General features: G+C 39.6%; 2 long non-coding RNA genes, 4 other non-coding genes and 1 pseudogene across 6 annotated transcripts; all 7 read left to right on the top strand.

Moving 5' to 3' along the window:
* The first annotated feature begins 2,846 nt into the window (after positions 1–2,846).
* LOC121790624 lies at positions 2,847–4,347 on the top strand. The gene is made up of 2 exons (XR_006048341.1): positions 2,847–3,690; positions 4,002–4,347. It is a non-coding gene; the product is annotated as an uncharacterized LOC121790624 (long non-coding RNA).
* Positions 4,348–6,690: 2,343 nt separating this feature from the next.
* LOC121790636 lies at positions 6,691–6,808 on the top strand. Its single transcript, XR_006048350.1, has one exon. It is a non-coding gene; the product is annotated as a U5 spliceosomal RNA (small nuclear RNA).
* Positions 6,809–7,199: 391 nt separating this feature from the next.
* LOC121790643 lies at positions 7,200–7,360 on the top strand. Its single transcript, XR_006048356.1, has one exon. It is a non-coding gene; the product is annotated as a U1 spliceosomal RNA (small nuclear RNA).
* A 2,894-nt stretch (positions 7,361–10,254) lies between these two features.
* LOC121790631 lies at positions 10,255–10,403 on the top strand (annotated as a pseudogene).
* A 4,897-nt stretch (positions 10,404–15,300) lies between these two features.
* Positions 15,301–16,774, top strand: LOC121790625. The gene is made up of 2 exons (XR_006048342.1): positions 15,301–16,199; positions 16,511–16,774. It is a non-coding gene; the product is annotated as an uncharacterized LOC121790625 (long non-coding RNA).
* A 2,513-nt stretch (positions 16,775–19,287) lies between these two features.
* LOC121790635 lies at positions 19,288–19,405 on the top strand. The gene has a single exon (XR_006048349.1). It is a non-coding gene; the product is annotated as a U5 spliceosomal RNA (small nuclear RNA).
* Positions 19,406–19,796: 391 nt separating this feature from the next.
* On the top strand, positions 19,797–19,957 carry LOC121790641. Its single transcript, XR_006048355.1, has one exon. It is a non-coding gene; the product is annotated as a U1 spliceosomal RNA (small nuclear RNA).
* Positions 19,958–20,790: the final 833 nt, after the last annotated feature.

Here is a 20,790-nt window from a genome sequence, read left to right as displayed (position 1 = left end):
CTGACCAGACACGGCTATGTAGTGGTCCAGGCATCCGACCAACTTCTCCACCGCCTCTCTATGAGCTCTCGAGAAAATAATGATGCCATCCGCATAGGAGGGGTGAGTGATAACGGGGGCCTTTTTCCGACATCTATAGACCATCTCTCTATCCCCCTTGATCAATCTGTCAAGGCATCTCGATAAGTAGTCTGGCGCCAACACAAAGAGGGAAGGTGATAAGGGGTCTCCCTGCCTCAGCCCCCTGGATGACTGAAAAAAGCCTGTCGGGCCACCGTTCACCAGGACAAAAAACCAACATAACGAGATGCATCTCCTGATCATATCCACCCAGGTCTGTGAGAATCCCATCGATTCCAAAACCTTGAGTAGAAACGGCCACTGGACTCTATCATACACCTTTGCCATATCCAGCTTGAGAGCCAAATTGGGCGACCTCCCTCTACTCGAGAGCTCCTTCCCCAGGTCATGTATCAATTCTTGAGCTAGAAGAGCATTGTCGCTAAGTAGGCGGCCCTTGATGAACCCATTCTGATTCGGTGCAATGACAAGGGTTAGTAGAGGTGCAAGTCTCGAGGCAAGGATCTTTGTGATGATCTTGTTCGTAACATTGTAGAGGCTGATTGGTCTAAAATCTCTCCAATTGACCGGGTTAGGCTTCTTTGGAATGAGGACGATCATGGTCGCCGTGAAGCTTCGGGGCATAAATGCCCCACTGAAAAAGTCTCCCACAGACGCAATCACATCCCTCCCAACAGTGTCCCAGCACGACTGAAAGAACAACGAAGTGAACCCATCCGGCCCGGACACACTATCACCACTGATCCCAAACACTGCATCTCTAACCTCCTTTTCCCGCGGCGGTGAACACAGAGCCTCCTGATCAACTGAGTCTGGAAGTGTATGGATAAGAGATAAGTCGGGCTCTACAAGGTCCCCCACGTCCGATGTCAGAAGCTGCTGAAAGAAGGCGGCCGCCGACTCTCTGATCTCTGTCTCTTCCGTCAGTGCCTGACCCCCAAACTCGACCGTATGTATCCTCGACTTAACTCTATTCTGTCTGACCCATCCATGAAAGAATTTGGAGTTCCTTTCACCATCAGCAGCCCATCTAACCGCCGCCTTTTGCCTCCAGAATTCTTCCTCCATCTTGGCCGTGATGATGAGCTCTGCAGACACTCGACTGAATTCGGCTCTATGTGCAGGGGTCGGGTCAGTATCATATAAAATCTGTGCCTCAAGCACTGCCTGCTCTGCATCCTTTAGGTTCTGGATGATGTTGCCAAATATCTCTCTGTTCCAAACCTTTAAGAACTTCTTGGTTCTGATAAGTTTGAGCTGGAGGTTCATCATGCCATTGTAACCTGTATCTGCCTCCCAGATTCTAGCAATCTCGCCCCTAAAAGTCTCATGTCTTACCCACATATTCTGAAATCTGAAAGTCGGTCTCGTGGTCAGGACAGAAAATTGACATCTCACTAAAAGTGGTGCATGAATGTATTATTTTATTCTTAACATATTTGACTATGTTGTGTTTTGTTAATGAAGCCTATATTGTGTTGTTAACCCTTAATATTGAAAATAAAGAAAGTTAAACGAGATAATCGCATAAATATCCACCTCTGGTCTAATGATACAAAAGTCATGAGTAAAATTAGATTCCATTAGTTGCATTAGATAATGGTAGTAGATAAAGAGATTAGAAATATGTAGATTTTAATTTAGAATATAAAAATGTTTTGGTGGGTTGGATTTAGAATTAATACAATGAATTTGAGGTAAGAAAAAGAAAAATGAGTTGCGAGATTTTAATCTCTCCCTGCACGCCTGTATCTAGGCCTGTCAAAATGGATATCGGGTATTGGATACTCGATATCTAAACTCGAAAAAGTCGGGTAATTGGATACCCGAAACCCGATTTTTCGGGTTTCCGATCGGGATCGGGTAGTGGATTTTTGGATTATCGGATATCGGGTTACCCGATACCTGATCGGGTATACCCGAATTATCCGATTTTTTTAAAAAAATTATGAATTATGTATTTATTCTGATTTTTAGATATTTTTAAATATTTAAGAAATTAAAATTAAAATATTGATGGCATGTTTCGTAATAAATTATATCTTTTTTAAATCCAATTTTTTTTTGGGGTTGTATTTTTTAAAAAGTCAATGTGCATATTTTTCTAAAAGCTAATTCGCTTATATTTTAAAAAATTTAAATCTGTATGCATACCCAAATAGTAACTGTTCGCATTGCTTATTTACATGGCTTACATCGATTAATAAATTAAGGTACATGGATAAGTTAAAAGAATTTATTTAACTCGGCGCAAGGAGAAAATTTTAATCACCTAAAATTTTGATAAAATTTAATAAATCAAACCTATGTAATGTTTTCCTCTTTAACTGAAGAATATAAGATGCGTATCACAAATGAATAATATCATATCCATGTTGTTATGTGACCGAACTCTTTGGTTGTGCCGAACTGACTTTGCCGATCAGCTTTTGCCGATCTGAGAGTTGAGCTCGATTGGTCGGCTTTTACCGAGCTGCTGTGACCGAACTCTTTGGTTGTGCCGAACTGATACTCTTTCTTGGGTTTTGGGCTGATGGGCCGTCACTGCTATTGGGCTCGCAATTATTGTTTAGTTGTTTAGTTCGTATCCCATCAAATATCATATCCATGTTGTTATGTGCAATTTGATTTTTCTAACCCATTGACTTTATATGAACAAATAATTTATTTTAGTAAAATCAAAATCAAATTAGGGACTGGATACCCGAAATAAAATTTGGATTCGATATCAATTTTGATTTTATTCTGTTAGATGATTATTGCTATCAATTTTGTATTTTTTAGTTTTCCCTTTGATGAAGATGCATTTGGTACTTCCTACTGTATTTATCCACCAAATGCTTGCGTCATTGATTCCACAATTTGGATGGCTATTGTTCAACATGTTTATTTTTCTGCCTTTTTTTATGTTGATTGTTTTGGCAAAGTTTTCCATTTAAAGAGACGCACCCTAACTGTTATTCATGCTCCTTATCGTGTCCTGTGTGTGCAACTTTGAAGTTTATTGCTACTCTAGTGTTTTGTCATCTGTTGCTTTGTTCTTATTTTCACTTGTTGATGCTGGATTTACACAGAGAGAACGTCGACGCCAAGAACGTGAAGCTGGCTCTGCTGGAACTGTTGGATCATCTTAGTCAATAAGTTAGAACAGCTTTAGAGGCGAGGGTTATCAGTACATGGGTTTCAGAACATGAATTTTCATGCAGTTAGGCTCACGTTTCACTCAGAGGGTGACAGTCTCATGGTCTTCATGTAGATTCACTTGAAGCTGATAAATAATTCTGTTGTGATGTTTCTGTGACTTGTGTTTAACTAGTGCTGTTGGATTCTAATATGGCTGGCTGGATACATTTTGCATCTCTCTCTCTAATTAAAGTGCTTTGTGTGATGACTTATGATATGGAGTGTACCTGTCATAGTTAGCCTACTAATGTGGTTGTGAAAGTGTCACACATGCGTTAGGAAGGATGAATTAGGTGGTTCACGTAGTAACATGTAGAATTTAGAAAGAAACTAAGTTAGCTCCAAATCGCATGACCAATTTATTCTACTTGTTGAAGTTCCGAAAAAGATGTCAATCAGGATGCATCATTCAAACAAGCTTATGCTGTAAGTTTGGCTTTGCCTTACGAGTTGCTTGAGTTGTAGAATTTTGGATTGTTTTAGTGCTTTCTTGATCTTGAAAATTTATGTTGTTCGTTATGGATATTACCTTTACTCTCATGAATTAGAACCTCTATGAATTAGCTTGCTTTATTATCAATACCATTTGCTCTAAGGCTCCAAAAAATGATATACATAAATATGCAGTTTGGCCACTTGATGTTTCTGGATAGTTATGACATTGTTGTTAGCTTGCACTTTCTGCCCCAATTGCTCTTTTTGGATCTTTTGTATACATTGATATCTCATTCTTGTAGGATAACTTGGCCTTGTGCGTATTCTTGTCTTCATCTGTCATCGGGTCTCTGTGGAGTCTGTATCATCATAGGTCCCGATAAAAATGAGCGGAGTTCTTAGGATCAGAAATGGCATTTCCACTGAGTAGAAATTGTGGGTTGTGGGTTGCACTATGTAGAATGAGGTGAAAGTATATATGCCGGAATTTTTGTGAAGCATACTGGTTTGAACTCTCTGCTACAAGATATTACATCTCTAGTAATAATTATGTTTGTTGGTACATACTTCTGTTATACTTAAAAATACTTTTGTTATTGTTAGTATATTTTCTGGATTTAATAATGAAATGTACTTGCATTTTTTGTACTATGATTTATTTTCCGGAGGCAGTTAACTTGTGATGTATAATTATAGTATACTACTATGTTTTATAAGTATTCATTGCATTATTGGAAATTTGGAACACACTTACAATTGCACGCAGCTTTGATTCTGTCACCTCCAAATTCATCTTTCCTATGATATTGATGTCTATCATTCCCTACACGGTTGCTTCCTCGCTGCAACCTCCAAAATGGTGGTTTCTATTGCTTCCCACAATCCAAGATTGATCATTTATGTGCTACCACGTCAAGTTAGGCCATGGTCCTTGCAGACGATCCGTTAAAGTACTCTCTCCGTCCCATTTAAATACGAAACATTTGGGAATTGACACATGATTTTATGTAGTGTTGTTTTGTGAGTTAATGATGAGAGAGTAAAGTAAGAGAGATGAAAAAAATTGAGATACAGTAGTTGTTTACATTTTAGGAAACGTTTCATTTTTAATGGGACAATCCAAAAAGGAAAATGTTTCATTTCTAACAGGAGAGCGGAAGTATGAATTATGTTCAAATTGAGTGTAAAAACTGACTCTAATAAGTTGGGACACACTAAACTTTTCTCTCACCCACCTACAATTATTTAATAAAATTTCCCCAATTCCATAGGAAGAGCATCCACAATAGCGGACTAGCCGGCGCCCTAGCCATCGGCGTGCGGCTAGGGCGTTCGGCTAGTCCGCTATTGCGTTAGGCTAGAAGGACGGACGAAAAACCAACGCCCTAGAGCTAGGGCGCGGACAAGAGTGGCTAGCCGATTTTATTTATTTATTTTAATTTTTTTTTCAAAAATATCATATTCCCATTTCATTTTTTCCTATGTTTTTTTTTCCAATTCATTTCTTTGTTGTTGTTTTTGGTGTTTGGTTTTTTCTCGGGAGGGCTAGGGCGTCGGCTAGTCCTAGTAGGGGTGGCAAATCGTGTGTGTTGTGTCGTTATCGTGTCAACACGATAACTACACGAAACGATAACAACTAACACGAACACGACCCGTTAAGAAAACAACAAACATGAACACGAACACGACCCACTACCCTCAGGCACGAACACGACACAAACTCATTAACGATACGAACCACTCCGGGTCAACACGGCACGATAACAACACATATATGACACGACACAATAATAATACGACCTGATAACACGAAAGGAACCTGATAACACAATAAGATTAAAAACTTATAATCTAAGTACACAATCTGATTTAAAATCCAGCAAAGAAAAAAACCATCATTCTACAAACACGACACGAACACGACAAGACACGAATCTAATTTAAAATTTAAAATAAATAATAATATTATAATATATTAATATTATTTTCTAACGTGTAACACGAACACGACATGAAATTTTCGTATCGTTATCGTGTCGACACGATAAGGAAACGAACCCAATAAGCTTTGACACATACCCATTATTTTCGTGCGGGTTCGTGTCGTGCCAAAAATTGTCAGCCTTAAGTCCTAGTGCTAGCCTATTACTGGGCTGTGAGAAGTCCTGATGATGTGGCAGACTGTAGGAAGTCCTTGATGATGTGGCAGACGGTGTTTTTGGCTAGTCCTAGTACTAGCCTATTGGCTATTATGTGATATTGTGGAGGCTCTAAGGCTCGAGTTTAGCAAAGATTAATTTCTCGACTTTGCGTATGTGAAATGCTGCGGCGTATACCTTTTAATCTGAGCACTGCTTTTCAATATTATGAATGTTGGTTGTGTGCACTTGATAATTTTTTATATTGTGGGTTTGCGGTGCTATCACTATCTGTTTGGGGTTGTTTGGAATCTTAGCTCCGTTTTGTTTAAGTTAAAAGGCAATTATTACAATCACTCCTTGATAGCTGAAGTTGTTAGTTTTCCTTAGGAACTTTTCTCAGTGTGGAGGTTTCAGCTTACGTCCACTTTCCCTTCTCCTTATGTTTTTCCATCAACATCTTTTCTTGAAGGTCAGGCAAGAGTGCGTGTGGGATGGTCCAACGTTTGGACGTAGATACGAAGGCTGATTCTTTATTTGTCGGATAAAGACAGTGCATCCACTCCATCAATGAATTCATCCATATGATATCTATCTCTCTCTACATTTTGAAACATCCATGCCTCAATACACGAGCATCTAAAATTTCGAGTAGCTGTGCCTGTAGTAATGGAAGGAGATTGTTTGAAATCTGGTCGCTGCGCTTTGGTACTCCATAATAGTACAAGTGAAATATTCACTCATCACACCAACAAATACCACATTTTGTCTTCCCACATCGCTAAGACACGAAACAACGCTCCACGCCCACTCTAAATAAATACCTATAATTGCTCCTTCCCCAAATTCACGCAGCTGCGCGTCGACCACATAGCGAACTATTCTTTCGCCTTTTACTAAAGAATACCGTGTGCTCGTCGCAATTCAAGCAGCATATGCCATTTTTTGGAGGGTGTTTTGTTTATAATAATAAAACCCCAACAATTCGAGTCTAATTTTTATTAATCTATTATGTTATGTATTACCGTGACTGTGTTGGATAGCCAATCTAATTAATTTGACTAATTCAATTATATTCCATTTAATGACAACAGATTCATTTCAGAAAAAAAAGTTATTTTCTCTACTCCTCATTCCATCAACAACTTATTGCTGAAATGAGTTCCATCACTTCCTCTTATTCATTCCCCTCTATAAAAACTCGTTAGTACTACTACTATACCATAGTAGTAATCAATTAATGAGTTCTCAACTCTGTTTTTGTGAAGGAAAAACATGAAACTAGCTATACCACATCGGAAGGTCATGGGATGGAGTATGAGAAGAGAGGTTACATAAATTGAGGAAAGGAAAAGAAGTAACATACTTACCTGGACGGGGTCGATGGGCAATCCATAAGGCCCATGGCCTAGATTGGCGACCTCCATTGCACTTAGGAGGGGCGCCTGTCTAAGGTCGGCCCAAGTGGTCGAGCCTACGTCATAATTTGTGTCAGAGGGGGCCTGCGTTCGCGCGGCCCCTGCCTATTCTAATGTAAAGATTGTTTTGCCTTGAATTCAATGATATGAATTATTAGGTGTGATTTTTTTTTGCCTTTTCTAACTTATAAATTTGGCATTAAGTTAAACCTTCTATTAAGTTACACAAACATGACTTATTTGTATCCATGTTCGAAGTGTATATTAAATGATGCAAGTAGGTAGAAGGTTTAAATATATTAAAACCTTTGCAATTTTCATGTGAGACTGAATTTTTTTTAATGATATAAAACTCATACTCCTATTGATTATAAAACTGTATGTTTTCACATAATACCACAGGAACAAATGAATTAATGATGTGACTCGCTCGTTTGGTCTTATTTTCTTGTTGTGCATTTTTTCAGTACGTTGTTGCTCTGTAGCTTATATTGAAGAATGGTTTTCATAATATGTTTCATTAGTTTGAGGGAAATGAATTAGGAGTATTTTTTAGAGCTCACGTCTACGTCCACTTCCACATCTTCATCTTCAACACTAAAACAATTACTACTAGTACATAAATAAAAAACATGGTTTTTCTCTTCATCTTCAATCATCCTCTTCCACTTCTTTCATGACACTTCATCTTCCTCTCATCCACAAACTCGTCCTGGCAAAGTGCTTTGACCTCTCATCAATAACCTCTTCGATCCTTGCAACATCTTCAAGGCCTCGATCTCATCAGTGCAGAATCATAATCTTGATCACGAGCCCCGATTTTCAGTATTCATCTCCACCACCTGTCTGTGACCATCAGCATTCTTCATTGAAGCAGAGAATTATTATTACTATAACTGCAAGTTCTGCAACTGCAATGTCATTCACTCAGCTGAATTTCTTTATACTAGAAAATGGCAATTTGGGTGTATATAATAACGCAAAACTCTCAAGCAAAAGAAATCTTCATAAAATTAAAGAGATCGAAGCTAAAAAGATGGACGACAATACTAGACAATCAATTCAAAGTTATAATGGAAAGTCAGCTGTCGTAAGTGTTAGAAATCAGAGAATTTGGAAATGAGTGTAGAAAATGATAATCAGAACTCCATTAATAGGAGAAGAAGGAAAGATCTTTTTATTGATATCAAAAGAGAGAATACAAGATAATGATGTTACAATCAAAAAGCTCATACTATTTATACTAGCTAGGTGAAGATCACCACCAAAATATCTTGCTAACTAACTCTTAACTAACTTGTCACCCGTTCACACTTATGATGACTGGGAGTCTACGTGTGAGTGACGTGGCTCCAGCTCAACCTTGCTTTCCAACGTGTATCACCATCCCTCAATCATCCATGCATGAAATATGCATCACGCTCACTATCTTCAACATGCCCCGTCAAGATGGACCTTATATAGTGCTAAAGTTCATTTTGCTCAAGATAGAAGTAAAAGGTTCTTCACCCAAGGGTTTGGTGAAGATATCAGCCCGTTGCCAATTATTTCTAATATGCAACTGTTTGATGATCCCTTTCAAGTATTTCTCTCTAACCGTGTGACAATCGATCTCTATATGCTTAGTCCTCTTGTGAAAGACGGGATTAGAGCATATGTATATAGTTGATTGATTATACAATACAACGGTACTACCTTCTCAACTTTTACTCCAAAGTCTTCAAGTATAGTTGTAGCCCATACTATCTCACACGTAGCTTAAGCCATAGCTCTATATTATGCCTCAGCAGATGATCTGAAAATGGTATTTTGTTCCTTAGCCTTCTAAGAAATCATAGAATTTCCATGGAATAGACAATACCCAGTCATGGACTTCCTGGTATCTGGACATGCTGCCCAATCTGCATCCGAAAATATGCTCAGAGTAGGTTTGCTGCTGCTGGAGTAAAATAATCCATGACCTGGAGTTCCCTTGAGATATTTCAGAACTCTTTCAACTGCTTGCCAGTGTTCAATGCAAGGTTTCTACACATATTGACTCAACTTGTGTACAACAAAGGTGATATCTAGCCGAGTTATGCACATATACAACAGTCTTCCAATGAGTCTTCTATATTTAGAAGCATCTTCTAAAAGTGAACTTGAATCCAACTGCAACTTCTTAACTGGATCAATGGGAACAGAAGATGGTTTACATCCCAAGAAGCCTGTATCTTTAAGAAGATCCATGGTGTATTTCCTTTGACAAACTTGGATTCCTTTCTTATTTCTTGCTATCTCAAGTCCAAGGAAATATTTTGGGACTCCAAGACCCTTGAACTTGAAGTGTTGTGTGAGGAAATCCTTGAAGCTATTAGTCATTTCTGGATCAGTGGTGGCAACCAAGATATCATCAACATATACCACTATGCCAAAGAATCCAGCTGCTCCATCTGATTTACAGAAGAAAGAATGATCGGACGCTGACTGTTGTAGCCCAAAATCCTTAAGAACTTCTGACAGTTTCAAGTACCATTGTCTTGAAGCTTGTTTTAGACCATACAAGGATTTCTTCAATTTGCAAACTAAAGTTGAATCTGGTGTAGCCCCCTCAACAGCCATCCAGTCCACTTCAAGCCCCGGTGGTAATGTCATATAAATGTCTTCTTCTAGATCACCATAGTGGAAAGCATTGTTGATGTCCAAATGAGTCAGAGACCATCCCTTGATAGCAGCTAGAGCCAGCATCATTTTAACAGTTGTGAGTTTTGCAACTGGAGAAAATGTGTCCAAGGAATCGACACCTTCAAGTTGTGTGAATCCCTTGGCTAATAATCTAGCTTTATATCTCTCAACATAGAATCAGCATTGTACTTCACTTTGTATACCCACTTGCAATCAATGGGTATTTTTCCAAACTAATTAAGTGAGAAACTAATTACCAAATCCCACATTGGAATTGTGGTAGATGGAGTATGAGAACATAAATTCATTAAAGTGAGAAAAGAAAATTAAGGTACATGCTTATCTTGATGAGGTCAATGGACGAACCATAATGGCCATCGCCTAGATTGGCGACCTCCATTGCACTTTGGAGGGGTGCCTGCCTAAGATCGGCCCAAGTGGTTGAGTATGCATCATAATTTGTTCTAGAAGGGTCCGTATCCTGCCCAATTTAATTCTTATTTTTTATGTTATTTATTTATTTTCATTATGTATTAATTTATGCTTTTTTTAAACAAAAACGCCCTTTGTGGGCGGGGGTTTAGGCAGACCCCCAACCCGTAAATACGATCAAAATATAATGTTCCAACATCATGATCTTAGCCCAAAAATGACTAAGATCTAAATAAGAACATGAAGGTGCAAAGTAGAGGACCCACAAGTCGGGATCCTCCATTCTATCAAGTGGAAAAAAGATGACTAAATACACTAAAGGGAGAAACGAAAAACGCCCAAAACCAACCACCAGAAGAGCTAGATCAACCCACATCTCTACGTCGGAAATGGAAGTTAGGATATCCCAGCTGGTCCATCCTAACTAGCGCCTTCAGATACCGTGGCGCAGAGATTTGGTCAAAATATGTAAGGGCAGTGGTTTGGACACCCCTACCTGCCAGAAAATCAGCAGCCCTGTTTCCTTCTCTGTAGATGTGTGAGAATCGAACATGCCGTTGAGCTGTCATGCTCCGGATCAAAGCCATATGGTGTCTAAAATCCGCAGAGCCAAAGTGTCTAGATGACAACAAACTAACCAGAGCCGCTGAGTCCAGCTCTATCCAAATGTGAGTAGAAAGCTCCATAGCCATCTCCAAACCCCGAATCAGAGCCAAAAGCTCCACTTCAAAGCTCGATGATGCAGCTATCGGAGCATATAAAGCCTGCAGAAGGCCTCCATCAGAACCACGAACCAATCCTCCCTCTCCCGCCGCCAGTGTCGATGTAGAGAAGGCACCGTCTGTGTTCAGCCTCACCCAAGGTACATCAGGGGGATGCCATAGGACCATGAGCGACCACAGAACACGCTGTCTGGGGGAGAAAGGCATTAAATCAACCGACGGTGAGCATCCCCTCCGATGAGTCGAGGTGATCTTGCCGGCCAGAACTAGCACATGCAGATGGTGAGTGACCTGCCAAATAACATGTGAATGACGAAAAGGACGACGTCCATGCTTGCAGCCGTTCCCCTCCGTCCAAAGAAACCAAGCAATCAAACAAGGAACAAGAAATCTAATATGCATGGCGAGAGCCCTCTGGAAAGAAGACCTCCGCTAGTGACCTAGTCTAAGTGCAATATCGGTGCTCGTGTGAATTGTTGTGTGCGAGGAAGGAAACCAGGCATCAAAATACTCCCATGCAGAAACCGCCGATTGACTCGAAAAAAAGACATGGCTGAGAGACTCGACCGAAGGAGACCTACAACACTGACACCTAGACGCTAACTCAATTCCCCTCCCCTGCAACTTCTCATCCACCAACTGCCTACCAAACAGTAACCTCCAAATGAACACCGACATGGTAGGAGTCAACCCATGGTTCCAAATAAGACCAAAAATCTCCCTCTTCGGCAGTCTAGTCCGGATGCTCTCCCAGGCTGAGGTCACAGAGAACTCGCCATGGCTAGTCAGACTCCACCGCCTCACATCCTTCGCCCCTAACTCGATCGGCGTGGCTCTGATCTGTTCTATCACATCGAGAGGTACGCCAAACCTGAAAGATAAACTATGCAGCATATCCTCATCTCATGCATGTTCATGCCAATATGATGCAACGACCTGAGATTGGGGAGGATCATTTCCCGGGATGAACAGACTCCGGATGGAGCTAGCCCCAAGCCAGACATCATCCCAGAAGCTGATCTTCCCCTCACCCAAGGACCAATGAATAAACTCATGCATGTATGACCAAATACGATGCAAACGACGCCAAGTAGGACTATCATGTGACCAACAAGGGGATGTATGCAAATGACAAGGAATGATACTGTACTTCTGGGTCATTAACTGGCCCAGAGATAGTCCTGAGCTAGCAGTCTCCACCACAGCTTGAACCCAAAAGTCACTGCCACTTCCCTGAAGCGGCGAATACCCAAACCACCCTGCTCAAAAGGCAAGCAAATCTATCTCCAAGAAATCCAGTGCAGCTTCCTCTTCTCTCCAACTGTGCCCCAAAAGTATCTAGCCAATATCTGCTCCAACTCGTCTAGAAATCCAAGCAGAAGGCTCATGACCTGTAAGATGTGTAGCGGGATGGCGGCCAGTGTGCTCTTAATCAGAGCCAGACGAGCCCCAAAAGCCAGATGTCGGTGGGACCAGCTGTGGATCCTGTCCATCAGCATCTGCCTAAGTGGCAAAAGATGGTTTTCCCTCCTCGCCCCTCGGAAAATCGGCACCCCAAGGTACGTGAAAGACATTGTCCCTATCTGAAATCCTCTAACTTCCTCTACAGTGTCAGCGAACTCCATGTGCTCGTTCGCCAAGTAGAAATGTGTCTTCCCATTGTTCACCAGCTGACCAGACACGGCTATGTAGTGGTCCTGGCATCCGACCAACTTCTCCACCGCCTCTCTATGAGCTCTCGAGAAAATAATGATGCCATCCGCATAGGAAGGGTGAGTGATAACGGGGGGCCTTTTTCCGACATCTATAGACCATCTCTCTATCCCCCTTGATCAATCTGTCAAGGCATCTCGATAAGTAGTCTGCCGCCAACACAAAGAGGGAAGGTGATAAGGGGTCTCCCTGCCTCAGCCCCCTGGATGACTGAAAGAAGCCTGCCGGGCCACCGTTCACCAGGACAAAAAACCAACATGACGAGATGCATCTCCTGATCATATCCACCCAGGTCTGTGAGAATCCCATCGATTCCAAAACCTTGAGTAGAAACGGCCATTGGACTCTATCATACGCCTTTGCCATATCCAGCTTGAGAGCCAAATTGGGCGACCTCCCTCTACTCGAGAGCTCCTTCCCCAGGTCATGTATCAATTCTTGAGCCAGAAGAGCATTGTCGCTAAGTAGGCGGCCCTTGATGAACCCACTCTGATTCGGTGCAATGACAAGGGGTAGTAGAGGTGCAAGTCTCGAGGCAAGGATCTTTGTGATGATCTTGTTCATAACATTGTAGAGGCTGATTGGTCTAAAATCTCTCCAATTGACCGGGTTAGGCTTCTTTGGAATGAGGACGATCATGGTCGCCGTGAAGCTTCGGGGCATAAATGCCCCACTGAAAAAGTCTCCCACAGACGCAATCACATCCCTCCCAACAGTGTCCCAGCACGACTGAAAGAACAACGAAGTGAACCCATCCGGCCCGGACACACTATCACCACTGATCCCAAACACTGCATCTCTAACCTCCTTTTCCCGCGGCGGTGAACACAGAGCCTCCTGATCAACTGAGTCTGGAAGTGTATGGATAAGAGATAAGTTGGGCTCTACAAGGTCCCCCACGTCCGATGTCAGAAGCTGCTGAAAGAAGGCGGCCGCCGACTCTCTGATCTCTGTCTCTTCCGTCAGTGCCTGCCCCCCAAACTCGACCGTATGTATCCTCGACTTAACTCTATTCTGTCTGACCCATCCATGAAAGAATTTGGAGTTCCTTTCACCATCAGCAGCCCATCTAACCGCCGCCTTTTGCCTCCAGAATTCTTCCTCCATCTTGGCCGTGATGATGAGCTCTGCAGACACTCGACTGAATTCGGCTCTATGTGCAGGGGTCGGGTCAGTATCATATAAAATCTGTGCCTCAAGCACTGCCTGCTCTGCATCCTTTAGGTTCTGGATGATGTTGCCAAATATCTCTCTGTTCCAAACCTTTAAGAAGTTCTTGGTTCTGATAAGTTTGAGCTGGAGGTTCATCATGCCATTGTAACCTGTATCTGCCTCCCAGATTCTAGCAATCTCGCTCCTAAAAGTCTCATGTCTTACCCACATATTCTGAAATCTGAAAGTCGGTCTCGTGGTCTGGACAGAAAACTGACATCTCACTAAAAGTGGTGCATGAATGTATTATTTTATTCTTAACATATTTTACTATGTTGTGTTTTGTTAATGAAGCCTATATTGTGTTGTTAACCCTTAATATTGAAAATAAAGAAAGTTAAACGAGATAATCGCATAAATATCCACCTCTTGTCTAATGATACAAAAGTCATGAGTAAAATTAGATTCCATTAGTTGCATTAGATAATGGTAGTAGATAAAGAGATTAGAAATATGTAGATTTTAATTTAGAATATAAAAATGTTTTGGTGGGTTGGATTTAGAATTAATACAATGAATTTAAGGTAAGAAAAAGAAAAATGAGTTGCGAGATTTTAATCTCTCCCTGCACGTCTGTATCTAGGCCTGTCAAAATGGATATCGGGTATTGGATACTCGATATCTAAACTCGAAAAAGTCGGGTAATTGGATACCCGAAACCCGATTTTTCGGGTTTCGGATCGAGATCGGGTAGTGGATTTTTGGATTATCGGATATCGGGTTACCCGATACCTGATCGGGTATACCCGAATTATCCGATTTTTTTAAAAAAATTATGAATTATGTATTTATTCTGATTTTTAGATATTTTTAAATATTTAAGAAATTAAAATTAAAATATTGATTGCATGTTTCGTAATAAATTATATCTTTTTTAAATCCAATTTTTTTTTGGGGTTGTATTTTTTAAAAAGTCAATGTGCATATTTTTCTAAAAGCCAATTCGCTTATATTTTAAAAAATTTAAATCTGTATGCATACCCAAATAGTAACTGTTCGCATTGCTTATTTACATGGCTTACACCGATTAATAAATTAAGGTACATGGATAAGTTAAAAGAATTTATTTAACTCGGCGCAAGGAGAAAATTTTAATCACCTAAAATTTTGATAAAATTTAATAAATCCAACCTATGTAATGTTTTCCTCTTTAACTGAAGAATATAAGATGCGTATCACAAATGAATAATATCATATCCATGTTGTTATGTGCAATTTGATTTTTCTAACCCATTGACTTTATAGGAACAAATAATTTATTTTAGTAAAATCAAAATCAAATTAGGGACTGGATACCCGAAATAAAATTTGGATTCGATATCAATTTTGATTTTATTCTGTTAGATGATTATTGCTATCAATTTTGTATTTTTTAGTTTTCCCTTTGATGAAGATGCATTTGGTACTTCCTACTGTATTTATCCACCAAATGCTTGCGTCATTGATTCCACAATTTGGATGGCTATTGTTCAACATGTTTATTTTTCTGCCTTTTTTTATGTTGATTGTTTTGGCAAAGTTTTCCATTTAAAGAGACGCAACCTAACTGTTATTCATGCTCCTTATCGTGTCCTGTCTGTGCAACTTTGAAGTTTATTGCTACTCTAGTGTTTTGTCATCTGTTGCTTTGTTCTTATTTTCACTTGTTGATGCTGGATTTACACAGAGAGAACGTCGACGCCAAGAACGTGAAGCTGGCTCTGCTGGAACTGTTGGATCATCTTAGTCAATAAGTTAGAACAGCTTTAGAGGCGAGGGTTATCAGTACATGGGTTTCAGAACATGAATTTTCATGCAGTTAGGCTCACGTTTCACTCAGAGGGTGACAGTCTCATGGTCTTCATGTAGATTCACTTGAAGCTGATAAATAATTCTGTTGTGATGTTTCTGTGACTTGTGTTTAACTAGTGCTGTTGGATTCTAATATGGCTGGCTGGATACATTTTGCATCTCTCTCTCTAATTAAAGTGCTTTGTGTGATGACTTATGATATGGAGTGTACCTGTCATAGTTAGCCTACTAATGTGGTTGTGAAAGTGTCACACATGCGTTAGGAAGGATGAATTAGGTGGTTCACGTAGTAACATGTAGAATTTAGAAAGAAACTAAGTTAGCTCCAAATCGCATGACCAATTTATTCTACTTGTTGAAGTTCCGAAAAAGATGTCAATCAGGATGCATCATTCAAACAAGCTTATGCTGTAAGTTTGGCTTTGCCTTACGAGTTGCTTGAGTTGTAGAATTTTGGATTGTTTTAGTGCTTTCTTGATCTTGAAAATTTATGTTGTTCGTTATGGATATTACCTTTACTCTCATGAATTAGAACCTCTATGAATTAGCTTGCTTTATTATCAATACCATTTGCTCTAAGGCTCCAAAAAATGATATACATAAATATGCAGTTTGGCCACTTGATGTTTCTGGATAGTTATGACATTGTTGTTAGCTTGCACTTTCTGCCCCAATTGCTCTTTTTGGATCTTTTGTATACATTGATATCTCATTCTTGTAGGATAACTTGGCCTTGTGCGTATTCTTGTCTTCATCTGTCATCGGGTCTCTGTGGAGTCTGTATCATCATAGGTCCCGATAAAAATGAGCGGAGTTCTTAGGATCAGAAATGGCATTTCCACTGAGTAGAAATTGTGGGTTGTGGGTTGCACTATGTAGAATGAGGTGAAAGTATATATGCCGGAATTTTTGTGAAGCATACTGGTTTGAACTCTCTGCTACAAGATATTACATCTCTAGTAATAATTATGTTTGTTGGTACATACTTCTGTTATACTTAAAAATACTTTTGTTATTGTTAGTATATTTTCTTGATTTAATAATGAAATGTACTTGCATTTTTTGTACTATGATTTATTTTCCGGAGGCAGTTAACTTGTGATGTATAATTATAGTATACTACTATGTTTTATAAGTATTCATTGCATTATTGGAAATTTGGAACACACTTACAATTGCACGCAGCTTTGATTCTGTCACCTCCAAATTCATCTTTCCTATGATATTGATGTCTATCATTCCCTACACGGTTGCTTCCTCGCTGCAACCTCCAAAATGGTGGTTTCTATTGCTTCCCACAATCCAAGATTGATCATTTATGTGCTACCACGTCAAGTTAGGCCATGGTCCTTGCAGACGATCCGTTAAAGTACTCTCTCCGTCCCATTTAAATACGAAACATTTGGGAATTGACACATGATTTTATGTAGTGTTGTTTTGTGAGTTAATGATGAGAGAGTAAAGTAAGAGAGATGAAAAAAATTGAGATACAGTAGTTGTTTACATTTTAGGAAACGTTTCATTTTTAATGGGACAATCCAAAAAGGAAAATGTTTCATTTCTAACAGGAGAGCGGAAGTATGAATTATGTTCAAATTGAGTGTAAAAACTGACTCTAATAAGTTGGGACACACTAAACTTTTCTCTCACCCACCTACAATTATTTAATAAAATTTCCCCAATTCCATAGGAAGAGCATCCACAATAGCGGACTAGCCGGCGCCCTAGCCATCGGCGTGCGGCTAGGGCGTTCGGCTAGTCCGCTATTGCGTTAGGCTAGAAGGACGGACGAAAAACCAACGCCCTAGAGCTAGGGCGCGGACAAGAGTGGCTAGCCGATTTTATTTATTTATTTTAATTTTTTTTTCTAAAATATCATATTCCCATTTCATTTTTTCCTATGTTTTTTTTCCAATTCATTTCTTTGTTGTTGTTTTTGGTGTTTGGTTTTTTCTCGGGAGGGCTAGGGCGTCGGCTAGTCCTAGTAGGGGTGGCAAATCGTGTGTGTTGTGTCGTTATCGTGTCAACACGATAACTACACGAAACGATAACAACTAACACGAACACGACCCGTTAAGAAAACAACAAACATGAACACGAACACGACCCACTACCCTCAGGCACGAACACGACACAAACTCATTAACGATACGAACCACTCCGGGTCAACACGGCACGATAACAACACATATATGACACGACACAATAATAATACGACCTGATAACACGAAAGGAACCTGATAACACAATAAGATTAAAAACTTATAATCTAAGTACACAATCTGATTTAAAATCCAGCAAAGAAAAAAACCATCATTCTACAAACACGACACGAACACGACAAGACACGAATCTAATTTAAAATTTAAAATAAATAATAATATTATAATATATTAATATTATTTTCTAACGCGTAACACGAACACGACATGAAATTTTCGTATCGTTATCGTGTCGACACGATAAGGAAACGAACCCAATAAGCTTTGACACATACCCATTATTTTCGTGCGGGTTCGTGTCGTGCCAAAAATTGTCAGCCTTAAGTCCTAGTGCTAGCCTATTACTGGGCTGTGAGAAGTCCTGATGATGTGGCAGACTGTAGGAAGTCCTTGATGATGTGGCAGACGGTGTTTTTGGCTAGTCCTAGTACTAGCCTATTGGCTATTATGTGATATTGTGGAGGCTCTAAGGCTCGAGTTTAGCAAAGATTAATTTCTCGACTTTGCGTATGTGAAATGCTGCGGCGTATACCTTTTAATCTGAGCACTGCTTTTCAATATTATGAATGTTGGTTGTGTGCACTTGATAATTTTTTATATTGTGGGTTTGCGGTGCTATCACTATCTGTTTGGGGTTGTTTGGAATCTTAGCTCCGTTTTGTTTAAGTTAAAAGGCAATTATTACAATCACTCCTTGATAGCTGAAGTTGTTAGTTTTCCTTAGGAACTTTTCTCAGTGTGGAGGTTTCAGCTTACGTCCACTTTCCCTTCTCCTTATGTATGGTGTGGCTTGTCTTTGAATTTATTTGTTTTAGCATTTTTATGCAAAAATTAGAAGAAAGGGCAATGACTAATCTTGAAGGCTTGGTTTTTCCATCAACATCTTTTCTTGAAGGTCAGGCAAGAGTGCGTGTGGGATGGTCCAACGTTTGGACGTAGATACGAAGGCTGATTCTTTATTTGTCGGATAAAGACAGTGCATCCACTCCATCAATGAATTCATCCATATGATATCTATCTCTCTCTACATTTTGAAACATCCATGCCTCAATACACGAGCATCTAAAATTTCGAGTAGCTGTGCCTGTAGTAATGGAAGGAGATTGTTTGAAATCTGGTCGCTGCGCTTTGGTACTCCATAATAGTACAAGTGAAATATTCACTCATCACACCAACAAATACCACATTTTGTCTTCCCACATCGCTAAGACACGAAACAACGCTCCACGCCCACTCTTAATAAATATCTATAATTGCTCCTTCCCCAAATTCACGCAGCTGCGCGTCGACCACATAGCGAACTATTCTTTCGCCTTTTACTAAAGAATACCGTGTGCTCGTCGCAATTCAAGCAGCATATGCCATTTTTTGGAGGGTGTTTTGTTTATAATAATAAAACCCCAACAATTCGAGTCTAATTTTTATTAATCTATTATGTTATGTATTACCGTGACTGTGTTGGATAGCCAATCTAATTAATTTGACAAATTCAATTATATTCCATTTAATGACAACAGATTCATTTCAGAAAAAAAAGTTATTTTCTCTACTCCTCATTCCATCAACAACTTATTGCTGAAATGAGTTCCATCACTTCCTCTTATTCATTCCCCTCTATAAAAACTCGTTAGTACTACTACTATACCATAGTAGTAATCAATTAATGAGTTCTCAACTCTGTTTTTGTGAAGGAAAAACATGAAACTAGCTATACCACATCGGAAGGTCATGGGATGGAGTATGAGAAGAGAGGTTACATAAATTGAGGAAAGGAAAAGAAGTAACATACTTACCTGGACGGGGTCGATGGGCAATCCATAAGGCCCATGGCCTAGATTGGCGACCTCCATTGCACTTAGGAGGGGCGCCTGTCTAAGGTCGGCCCAAGTGGTCGAGCCTACGTCATAATTTGTGTCAGAGGGGGCCTGCGTTCGCGCGGCCCCTGCCTATTCTAATGTAAAGATTGTTTTGCCTTGAATTCAATGATATGAATTATTAGGTGTGATTTTTTTTTGCCTTTTCTAACTTATAAATTTGGCATTAAGTTAAACCTTCTATTAAGTTACACAAACATGACTTATTTGTATCCATGTTCGAAGTGTATATTAAATGATGCAAGTAGGTAGAAGGTTTAAATATATTAAAACCTTTGCAATTTTCATGTGAGACTGAATTTTTTTTAATGATATAAAACTCATACTCCTATTGATTATAAAACTGTATGTTTTCACATAATACCACAGGAACAAATGAATTAATGATGTGACTCGCTCGTTTGGTCTTATTTTCTTGTTGTGCATTTTTTCAGTACGTTGTTGCTCTGTAGCTTATATTGAAGAATGGTTTTCATAATATGTTTCATTAGTTTGAGGGAAATGAATTAGGAGTATTTTTTAGAGCTCACGTCTACGTCCACTTCCACATCTTCATCTTCAACACTAAAACAATTACTACTAGTACATAAATAAAAAACATGGTTTTTCTCTTCATCTTCAATCATCCTCTTCCACTTCTTTCATGACACTTCATCTTCCTCTCATCCACAAACTCGTCCTGGCAAAGTGCTTTGACCTCTCATCAATAACCTCTTCGATCCTTGCAACATCTTCAAGGCCTCGATCTCATCAGTGCAGAATCATAATCTTGATCACGAGCCCCGATTTTCAGTATTCATCTCCACCACCTGTCTGTGACCATCAGCATTCTTCATTGAAGCAGAGAATTATTATTACTATAACTGCAAGTTCTGCAACTGCAATGTCATTCACTCAGCTGAATT

Source organism: Salvia splendens, unplaced genomic scaffold (genome assembly GCF_004379255.2).
Source record: "Salvia splendens isolate huo1 unplaced genomic scaffold, SspV2 ctg569, whole genome shotgun sequence".
NCBI classification, from domain to species: domain Eukaryota; kingdom Viridiplantae; phylum Streptophyta; class Magnoliopsida; order Lamiales; family Lamiaceae; genus Salvia; species Salvia splendens.
This window is presented reverse-complemented; position numbering and strand designations above follow the sequence as displayed.